Genomic DNA, 12,113 nt, shown 5'->3' on the forward strand with positions numbered 1-12,113 from the left:
TGGGTACAATTGCCTTCAGTTAGCCCAATTACCAATTGAATATATATTGCTGGTGAAAACTGACTGTCGCTTCTCAGTCAAGTGGTTGTTCTCTGCAGAACATGTTGGCATAATTTCATTGTTTACATCATCACCTGCACAATAGTTCACTCTACTGTCAAAATCGTACAGGCACATAATACCATGAAAAACATCATGGTATATACTGTAATAAGGATATCTTGGATCATTGGCTTAATTTTCAGGTGCAACTAGAACTTTAGTAATCAAGCTTGAGTTTCACACATCTGATCACCAGTCACACAGTAAGTTTACAGTTTTTCTCAATTGCTTTGGCTCATTTCACGAAACAGAAATGACATTCTCAGAGCTCGAAGTGCAATTGGCAAAATAGCTCATATGGTTCAGCACAACTACATAGATCACCTTCAAAAGGTCATATCTCACTATGCCAAATTTTAGTTTTGATGTGCTTATTGTTTGACAGTATATTGTGCTGTACACATTTTCTGTTACTGTAAGCACGATGTATGGTAATTACTGTAACAATTTCCATGGCAGAATGAGTTCAATAAACATATTTTATGTGAAACCTTGAATAAATATTTTTTCTGTTTGATACACATAATATTCTGGAAGGAAAACATCTACTGTAACCATTCAGTGACCATTCAAGGACTGAGCCAAGATTGAAATGTGCACATGAAGGATATTTCTATGGTCCACTGCCATACTGACTAAACATCTAAACATTTTGATCTGTAGTGTTTACACAATGCCAAAGGGACTTTTCATTTTGGGGGCACTGACTATTTGTATGAGAAAAGGATTTAGTTTTGACTGATGAGTTGTCTGTTTTGGGAGAGATATGACCTTTACAGGTGTGCTATGGAGTTTTGCTGAACCATCTATGTTATTTTGAGAGATGAGCCACAGCAATCGAGAAGGAAATTTTCATTTTGGGGGCACTGACTATTTATATGAGAAAATGATTTGTTTTTGAAACTTGAGTTAACTGTTTTGGGTGAGATATGACCTTTTGAAGGTGATCTATGTAGTTGTGCTGAACCATATGGGCTATTTTGCCATTTGCACTTAGAGCTCTGAGAATGTCATTTCTGTTTCGTGAAATGATCCAAAGCAATTGAGAAAAACTGTAAGACGTAAACATGTCTACATAATAGAACTTAACTCTGAATTCTCCACATGTCTTACTTCGATTGTGGTTTATTCTGAGTGGAACCTTATTCAGAATCAGCTGTTTACACGACAGGGTCTTATTCTGATTCGTATAAATATTGGAATATTGGCTTCTATGTAAATGTGGTCGGCGTGATAAATCATTTGTGATTTCCTAATTACTACTTACTTTTTACAGTATAAGTCTATTGTAAATATGATCTCACCTAAGCTTTCCTTCATATCTGTGTTGATGTCAGTGAGATTTCACTGATTCCTGTGCTACTTCCCTCCAACCCCCCTCTGTTCTGAGGAAAGCTAACAGGCTGCTGCTGGTGGTGGCTTCAGCCTCCAGGCATCAGAGCTGTTCCCATCTCACTCCAGCCCAAAAAGCCAATTAAGCCTACTGTCTTTCCCAAAAACGTCCAACTTTCCCTGTGAGGTGAGATTTTGTTCAGGTTAGAGGTTTTCGAGCCACACGTGATGAGGAAGGAGGACACAGCGGCGAGGACGATTTAAAACAGGAAGTGCTCACAGGTGTCCCAGCTGGTGGACAGACAGATAGGTAAACTCAGATGATTGACTGTAATACAATGGGGCAGGGACATGAGGGAACAATGGGGGGGAAACAGAGGAAGTGACCGAGCTCACAGGACCCACACACACTGAACACCCAAGGGAGGCAGGCGCAAATTGACACAGTTGAAACACATGAAGGGGGCGGACTATCGCAGGAAAAGTACACAAAGTCAGGAAAAAACAACCACACACACACACACATACAGAGTGTCAAAAATAAAACAGAAAATAATAAAAGACCAAAGAGTCTCTTTATGACAGCGGCCGGCTGTGCTCATACATAATTTATTCCCTTAAAATCTCTAAGAAAAGAGATGACACCTGTTACACACTGCTCACAGGCGCCGCTTCAGTGAAGGGTAAAAAAAAAAAAAGAAAAAAAAAAAAGGATGCACCCATAATTGATGCAAGGTATCATGGGAATGAATAACTTGGATATCTCTGCAGCGGCATTGGAAAAGTACAGACCTCCAGAACTGTAAATTCAACACTCTGTATAATATAACCAATACATGATGGGATGCAAATGTGCCTTCCGACAGAGCTGCAGCTGCTGGACCAGCTGGCAAATTGGGGCTCTGTTATAAAATTGCATGTTTGTGATCCAGTTATTAGCCAGTGGAATGGAAGGGGCCTGGAAAAGAGGGCAAGGAGGAGCTATACTGTAAATCTCAGGGATCATTTGGACCATCACATTGTAACCTATGATGTTTGGAGTTCCATACATCTGCTCATGCAATTCATAATGTGGATAGTACGGGTATACATCCAATTTGTACTGTACTTGAGGAGACATTAAAATTCATATTTCACATAACTACACAAGCATACAAAATGTACAAATGATTTAAAAAGAACTTCCCTCCATGAACTCTAAGTATAAAATATCCAAGTACCTGCAGCAACAGTTGCTGATGAACAGTGAATCTGAAAGTATGGACAGTTCAAATGTTTCAAAGGTCACACTCATAAAAATGTCTTCGCTGGACATTAATTACATGAATCAATATTTATTTATTTTAGTTACATTTTGATTAGGTGGCAAAATGTCGGCTAATTTGGGCAGTGAAACTACCTCCCACAGTATAATAAGATATCAGGTCCCTTGTAAAGCCAACCTGAAGTGGAAGTAACAGCTGATAACACGGTTTCTGTGACTAATCCAAACATTTATCATGTGTGAAGTCAGAAATCATTTGTACGTCAGTGTCAGTTATCGTTTTATTCAGATGTCACAACCCGACAGGTGAACTCTGATGTGCCAGTGAAAGATCGAGCCAAGAGTTCAGGAGCTGAATAAAAAGTATAGCGGATATAGACGTGTTGGGGAACCGCTGTGGATCTGTCAGGGAACTCTGTCGGGACAGAACTACACAAGCTCAGGTGAGAAGTGAAGAAGTGAAGAAGGCTCACAGCTGATAGGTGGTTCAAACAGTGGAGAGCACTACAGAGTTTCATACTTTTTATTTTCTTGGAAACGTTTCGGCCCTTTGCCCCAAAAAAAGAAACATGTCTCTGCTGGAGATAAAAAAAACAATCATACACGCTTTGTTGAATTCAGTAGAATTTTGTATGTGGAAAAGAAAGAATCTCTTGAACCGCAGCAAAGGACATTTAAAGGTTCAGTGTGTAGGATTTGGGGAAATTAGTGACAGAAGGAGAACATGATATTCATATCAGGCTTTCATCAGAAGCTTTGTGTTCTTATTGCCTAGTCCTCCTCCAGGTGGCGCTGTCAAGTTTTTATCATAGCCAAGAATGGACAAAACTAATTAGAAAGGGCCTTTCATGTTTTCACGTTACCTGAAGCCCACAGTTGTTTCTCCTATTGTCGGGGGTGGGTGTGTCAGTTTGTTGCAATATGCAGCTTCACCACTAGATGTCACTAAATCCCACATTGCGCTCTTGAAGCAACACTTTCAGCAGCAAGTTCTGTAGTAATTGTCAAAGAGATGTTTTGTTGTGGAAAGTAAATGATGTGCTGGTGATCGATGATTTCATTTTCATGAGTAAAATAGGTCATAAATTTGAACAGGAACTCAGAAGACCTCCTTTGAATCTGTTGATTTTGTGCAAGATGGCAGAAATCAATCAAACCTGGGGCGACTGCGACTCCGACGTGATTCATCTTTAACTTTTCAATCAGGCCAAATCTTTATGTGAAGCTGTCTCACTGCCATAGACACTTTAAATACTAATTGCTGATTGAGGTTTCTGCATTCAGAAAATATGGGCACTTCATGAATTATGATGCTTTGTTATGGATTAAGCATAACCAAATGAGAATGCCAAAACAGCCAAAACAATTAAGATCGACTGAAATGATTTGCAATGTATTTATTAAATTATTAGATTTAAAATGAAAAAAAAGCCAAATGTGAATGATTTTTCTGTTATTTTACATACTTATTTAAATCATATTTGTGATGGTTTTAAGGCTGAGCCTGTTCTTTGAACTTTTGTGTCACTTTTGGATCTGGATAATTGACGGCATTTCTCACTATATTATGGATATTTATTAACCAAGCCATCTTTCATTTTTCGAAAAAATAAATAATCAGAGGATGAATCCATAATAAAAATAATCATTTTTCAAAGTCCTACACAAAAGAGTTAAAATTGAGGCTCACTTCAACTTGCTCTGCTTCAAAAGTAAAATAAAGTTTTTACATCAGTGGAAGAGTAAAATCATTTAATGATAGAGTATATCAGATATATCAGGTATATTAGTCATCGGGGCCATTTTGCTGCACTGAGGGCTTCAACCTTTAGTGCATATATAACTGTATCCCAAACTAATCTGCCACTGGCGGTGAGAGCCTTGCTGAATTATGTTTTTGAGTACCTGTTTATATCCTGAGGGCCACTAACAGTGAAGACCCTGATCTGCACCATCTCCTCTGTGACCCCTGCCACATTCTTAGAGTATATGGATCCGAGGAAGGCCGGTGTGGTCAGATTGCTGTGAAATTAAACTCCTGCCTGTTCAAATCCACTCTCACCTGGATAACCCCGGGATAAACAAATATTACAGGCAAAATGCATGCAACTGAAAATCTGCAGCTGGCTCCGTGTCCGGTAAAAACTGAAATGCTACAATTTGACTGCTGTATTCTGCATAATGAATGACTTTGGAATCATGAAACATGTCTGCTCCGACATCCTGGATGTCAGCATGAAGTTGGTTTAATTGGAGCAGCTTTGACCCGTTAGCCCAGTGGTGTGCGATGATGCATTGATAATAGAGAGCCTACTGTATATATTTCATCCTTACCGCAGGAACAGCCCTGTGCAGATGTGCTGCAATACCTTCATGTAATTGAGTAATGGACTCTGATTCCAGCTCGAGATCACCAAGCTGGAGCTCAGCAAATAAAACCAGGACTCTGTTGTGAAATCAAAACTGGGTGAAGTACATTTTTATTCACTAAATGAAACCATCTATTGACTCATTGGATCCAGCTCAAAAACGGTGCCCCTGCTTTTTATGAGCTGAGATGATGTGAATGCAGTCTTCATTAGGGACGTGCTCCTGCTGTTGAACTGCAGACCACAATCCCACTTGTCTCTTTAAAATCTTCCTCCTCCTGGTTTATTCCTTTTCAACGCCTGCTTGAGAGGAGAATCAATAAGGCATGATGTCTCTCACCTCTTTCCTCTCGTCGGCGACAAAGACAAAATGTCCTTATGTCTTCAGTCGGTGTGAAACAGTAACACGGACGCCGAGCATCACAAGACACCAAGCGTTAACACCCAATTTAGCAAAAAGAATGCTTATGTAACAGAGAGTTGTTATATTATGTGTTTTCCTCACCATGCCACCACGTTCTGCTTTAGAATAACTGTTAATTATGTATCATTTGAGTAAGCTGTGTTAAATATGTAATTTTTACTTCCTTCATTTACCTTCATTCTCGAAGAATCTGAATCATTTATCCTGAAAATCCTGAAAAACACTTATACCTTCCTCGATGATGTCCCCCTCTGGTACGGGTAGTTCGTCTCTGCGGGTGACAACATGTCCACAAACACAACGTAAACACACTGCTAAACAAACAGGAACAACTTTGCACTGGTGCTTCATTTGCTTTACTGGTTTCCGGAGATTAGTCCCAGCTTCCTAAGCGCAGACGAGCCTGGTTACAGCTCAGATGAGACGGAAATGTATTTTTATTTCATGCAATAAACGATGTCGCACATTCAGAGTATGTTGAGGGGAAAAACAAGTTAACAAGTGAATCAGAGAATATGTAATGTGCAAACATCCAGTATCTGCATGTAAGTCACCGTAGCTTCCTGCTCTGCAGATTTAAACAGATACAATAACAAGATATATTTCTGTTATAACCAATTATTTTGTCTTTATCCATAATGTTACATTGGAACAGGCAGCAGCCCTGTAAGCAATTTAATGGGGTCAGTCTGTTATTTTTTTTCGGTATGAGAAATCTTTCCAGACCTTGTGGGACGTCAGTGTTACACTTAATCATTATTTTGTCTTCTCGCCATTTCCAAAGGTTCAGAGGTCAAGGTCAGTTTCACCCAATGGTGATCAGTTATATATACAGTTATATATGCACTAAAGGTTAAAGCCCTCACTGCAGCAAAATGGCCCTAATGACTCTTATACCTGATATATAAGATATACTATATCATTAAATGATTTTACTCTTCCACTGATGTAAAAAAAAAAATTACTTTTGAAGCAGAGCAAGTTGAAGTGAAGCTCATTTTAACTCTTTTGTGTAGGACTTTGAAAAATGTTTAATCCATCAATATAAGAAAAAACTAATTTAAAACCTCTATTTATTGTGACTGTGCAGAGATTTTAGAATGAGAAGTGTATCTGCTTTTCTCGATGAGAAGACTGTGCTGCTGTGTTTGTTCAAAGGAAAGTGAATCTGCTTCTAATCATCATTAACACTCATTTAATCGTATTTTTTAAACTTTTAAAAAACTATGCTGTATAATAGATATGCAGGTGTCGTCAACCCTCGGATTTTACTCTCAGCAACAAAGTGAACAATTATATCCAATAACACTTAGTTTGTCTTTTTCGTCTGTAAAGCACTGATTACTTTGTCCATAATGAGTTTAAACAGCAATGATATTCACATGATAACTGATCCTGTGGGCTTCACAGACTGAAACGTGAACGACAGATGTCACCTTTAAACGTGTAGAGAAACACAGTCGCTCCATAAATACACAACAGATATACAGTGGACGGAGGCTAAGTGCTGCTGAGTGTGAAGGAGACCAGTAACGTCAGGGAACCATCCCCCAGGTCATAAAACCACTGGGACTTCACTGGTCATGTTTCTGAAGCTTGGAAATCACATCTTTGCCGTGAATGTCTCACTTCACACAGATTCATGCTTCAAGACACAGACACGTCAACACACAGGTTCTCTGACATGTAACACTATCAACTGAACTCTGAGGTCCTCCCTCTGCCGGGTCTGGTACAAGTCGAGTTATCGTCTACACAGTTGTTAGATTAGTTATTATATAAACACAACTGTGCCTAGATTGAAGTATTTCTATGATAAAAATAAATAATGGAAAAAATTCAAACAGCTAAACTGATTTAAAAACCCACAAACGGCTAAATAAAAAAAGAGCTGATAACAACCAATAATAGTAGAATGAAAGCAATTTAAAAAACAACACGTTTGACAAACTAACTTCTGGATCAATGCGTTTATAAATAATCAAAGCTGTGTTTGGTGTGCTAAATTAAATCATGATAGAGAAAAATAAAATAATAATAAAATTCCTTCTAGGTAAGTTGCTGAGCAGAATATCATTCATCAGGGTTTTTGAACGGAATTCATTTTACATGAAGTGGTTTAGCTACCCTGATTTAATTTAAATATTTGGTATAAATCCCAATAAAGTTTTCCTGAACTGGACAAAACTGAAAGGACAGAATCTACTATAGGCATTATGTATGTGGGGGGGAGCATTGCAAATCAGGAGCCTGCAATTTCACTGTGGCTTGGATTCCTATCTCTAAAACATCCTGACTATGAGTCTTTGACAGGAAACCAAAGTCCTAATTTGCTGGCCGCTCTTTTAAAAGCATCTCTTCCATGATCTGATTGAAACGTCCATACTGACCAAATTAAATAATCTTCATACTTGTGCATCCGCGAGTGATTAGATCAAAAACCCACTGCAATTTCAAATCACCACACTCTGTTCATATCTATGCCATAATTCCTGATTCACTGACTCTGTGCTGCCTCGTTAGGGTTGATCACGAAAGAAGAAGTTCACCACACACCGGAAAATGGCAGATGAAAAAAAAAAATGAGAGCTCATCACAGAAAGTATTACTCCCTTCATTATTCTCTGCATTGCGAGAAGAGTTTTCAAAATAGCTTTTTCCTGCTCCTTCCCTCCTTCTGGCCCTCGGTGCGGCTCTGCTAATTACGTTTTTGAAAAAATGTCAATAGCCCTTATGTTCGGGTGGGTTTCATTGAATAATTGCTGGTTGAAAATGTAGTTATTTAATATTAAGTGGATCTCTCCCCCCCTGCTCTGCCATTCCTTACTAAAACAAACAGTTTTGTATGAGGCTTTTTCATGTCTCTACACAGCTTGTCTGAGTCCCCAGAGCCGCTGGTGCATAAACGGGCAAAAGAAAAGCTGAGAGTTGCGAGCAGACTGTGCACTCGTTCCCCCTCTCTCTCCCTCTCTCTCTCCCTCTCTCTCTCCGTTCTCCCTCTCCGCAGCAGAGTTACAGTCGTTCTGCCACACTTCAGGGAGACTCGTTAAAAACATTCTGGAGATGCATACTTTCATTCTGCTCGCGAGTTATCAGTGTGGTTTGTCACAGCCAAAGTGCTGTGATGTAGCTCTGGTGTTCCCATGAGGCCTCTGTCAAAGTGCCCCCCCCCCCCCCCTGTTCCCTCACACTCCTCCTCCTCATGCGCAGCTCCGGCTGAACGCAATCATGCCGGCAGTGGCCTGTAGATATCAGTGGAAACTCTTGAATGAGCGGCAGGTGAGACGGTAATAACATCTTCTGCGCACGACGCCTTGAAAAGCTTCGGTTTCTCTTCTTTGGGAACAAGCACGTACACTCGGTAAATCACCCCCCCCCCCCCTGAGTCGATCAGTCTCTATCAAACTAGGCCATCCGTCCTTTTTGTCAGCGATCAGGACCTGGGCCGCAGAAGAGGGGGGGAAAGGACAAGCCAAGAGAAAGTAATGATGTTTGTGATGAGCCTCAGTGTTGACTCAAGTCTAGCTTCTAAATCCCTGGACTCTCACAGCCAGGCCATTACACACACTCAATGTGGTCCCAGTAAGCCGGCAGAAGGGCTTACCGGGGACCACGGGATCCCGTCTGCACACCTCGCACTTTTCACCCTTTCAATTACGGCTCCTTTTCGCCCCAGTTTTGTCGCGCTCACCTTTTTACGATTACAGTTTGCGTAGCTGCCATAGCTTGACATTATTTTTATAAGGACAGCCACAAGCAATGTTCTCGCCGCATCCCTCTGCCTTAGCCTGGCGGTTTTTAATGGCGTGTCCGTGACCTACTGGAGGAGCACAATTGCATCTGTCGGCTCATTGATTGTTGCAGATTTTTCCTATTAATAGTTCATCTAAAGAAATGTATTTCTCCGGGCTCAGCCGATGGGTTTTTTGGGGGACAGAAAAGTGAAATGCATATTAAAAAAAAAAGCAACGTTGCAATCAATACTGTTCCCGCTGAGGTATTCAGGTGGCTGGAGGGAAAACTAGTAGCCCTGGCAATGTACCACAACACATCCACCCCTGCAGATGCCCCCTGCTGTGTGCCTCTCTGGCTCTCTGACACCTTCACCCTCCCTCCACTGGCGTCACCTGCCAAATCCTTCAAATACTCATGTGAGAGTTAATTTGATGATTCACTAATAGGGACTTGTTGGTGATGGAATAAAGGAGGGTGAAGGAATTAGGCTTATCTGGAGACAAATGATGGAAGAAAGATTTAGATGCATCAGGAGGACAAGGCTGATGAGCTGTAAGGCCATTTAACAGATGTATTGTCAAATATGAGCATTTTAATCACAGTGGCCACATACTATTAGTCCTAATGTGGACAAATATCTGCCTTCTCACAGAAATATTGTTTCCTCACTCATCCTTTGGTCCCCGAATACTGCAATGGAGTAAAAGGGACTTACTGTTATATCACAAATATGTGAAGACTTTGTCTAATCATCGACTGACTCTACTAAATTAGACAATGCATTTGAAATGACCAAAATGGTTTTAAAACCCTTAAACATTAGCTTGCTATTAGAATCGGGGGCTGAAAAGATTCAGCTGAATATTAGAACTTTCAAAATAAATCCACATAAGTAGACATATCCACTATACTGCCTGTACATTAGATACAATTATACAGGAAGTAGTTGGAATTCTATGAATAATACACCAGTTACTCTGTGTTGGTGTGGATACTCGTGTTTCCTCCCACAGTCTAAAGCCAGGCAGATTGGGGTTAAGCTAATTGGAAACCTTCGATTTACCTCAGGCGTGAATATTGAATGGCCGTTAAGTCTCTGTATGTTGTCCCTCTGATACGCCGGTGACCTGTCCTGGGTGACCTCTGCCTCCTGCCCAATGTCAACTGGGATGGCTGCCAATCATCCCCCGCCCCCAACCCCCCTCCCCCCACCACCCCAACTCAACCCTTAAAGGATAAGCGGTGTAAATCATGGATGGATGGAAAATGAAAGGTCCGTTTTGGTCACATTTATTTTAAAATAAGGGTATGCGTTGGTGTTGGGTTCCAGATATGATGACATTTACATCACGAGGATCATAGCCGACCCCAGTAGACTGGCAGATGTGGAATCTGTGAATTTTGCCTTTATGACACTTTAGATCTACGAGAGAGGAAGGGATACAGAGACCGACCCCAAATGTAGCGTACAGTACTTCTGCAGTCAGGGCGCAGCCACAGCGTAATAGGTTCAGACCAAGCAGTCACGTGTAATTAAGCTGCCTCTGAAACAAGAGTATTTTGCATGATGAATAACCTTGAGCATAATGGGGCACAACAAGGCAGCTACGTGCAGCCTTCCTCCCGGACAGGGAGCTGGCGAGGATGGCGGCGACCAACACATGCAGGCCAAGTGGAGGCAGCTGACAGAGAACAGCAGCCGTCAGCCTATAACCCCGAAACACACTTCAGTCCTCTTGGTTTTAAGAGCTTAGCAGCAATATCCTGTCATAGAGGTGCTCAGTTGCTGCGCCGCTTTAGGATTTTTGGCAAAAGTGGATTCCGAGGACAAACTGGCAGCGTTCAGTGAGTCAAGGAGTCATTTCCATATTTCACCTGGCTGCTAAGCCGAGCATTAGAGTGGTCACATGGTGAAATTAAAAAGCAGCACAGTAGAATAACTGGCCCGTAACACAATGCTGTTTGAAATGCGAAGCAAATACACATATCACTTTGCCCAAAACACAAACACAGTGCTTCTATTGTGTTCCAACACATCACAGCACGGTCAGCGGGGGGAGAGAAGGAGGTGGGGGGGGGGGGGTGCATTATTTTATTTTTGTAAAAAAAAAAAACGAGCAATTATCTCAAGTCTCTTTCCTCTCATTCAAAAGAAGCACAGCCCTGTCTCCCTCTGCTATGTGACAGCATTATTCAGATGAGTTCTGCAATGCAGCCTGAGCCATGTTTACTGACCAAAGCCGCAGTGTGAAATCCAGAATAATTGCTCTCTCTCTCTCTCTCTCTCTTCCCCCCCACCCCCACTCCCCAAACTCCCCTGGCATCCCCTGGCACATCGTGCCGCTCCGCTCGGTTCAAGCTGGAAGTCCAACTGAGACAGACATTTCCAGAAATAAATTAAATCTGTGTTTTGTTGCTTTTTCTTTTTGGAGACATTTTAGTCATCTTTCGAAAAAGGTTACAACAAACTAATATATGTGGTGCAGGATATAGCTATGACAACATGTATAACACCAGTGCAAGCCTGTCATGTGCAGTATGTTTTACCTCCTACCACAAGATACACCAGTGAATACAAAAAAACAACAGGTAAGCTTTGGGAGACCCCACAGCACATGTAATTGCCTTAAAAAAAAAACGTCAGATAAGCAAAACAAACAGACATGTCAGGTCACAGTGTGCAGGGCTCATTATACCAGAGCGCTCAGGATGTGCCACGCTCAGCGCCTGTGCAAAATGACACATTGGGAGGAGCTCTCTCTCTCTCTCTCTCTCTGTGTGTGGTGGGAGGTGAGGCAGCACTGGTGAAAGGCAGATAACAGTCCCACCATGATGGTAATGCCAATGCTGTGCACACTAACAGGTGGGGTGAGGGTGGGGTATCATT

This window comes from Pleuronectes platessa, chromosome 14, assembly GCF_947347685.1.
Source record: "Pleuronectes platessa chromosome 14, fPlePla1.1, whole genome shotgun sequence".
Taxonomy (NCBI): Eukaryota; Metazoa; Chordata; class Actinopteri; order Pleuronectiformes; family Pleuronectidae; genus Pleuronectes; species Pleuronectes platessa.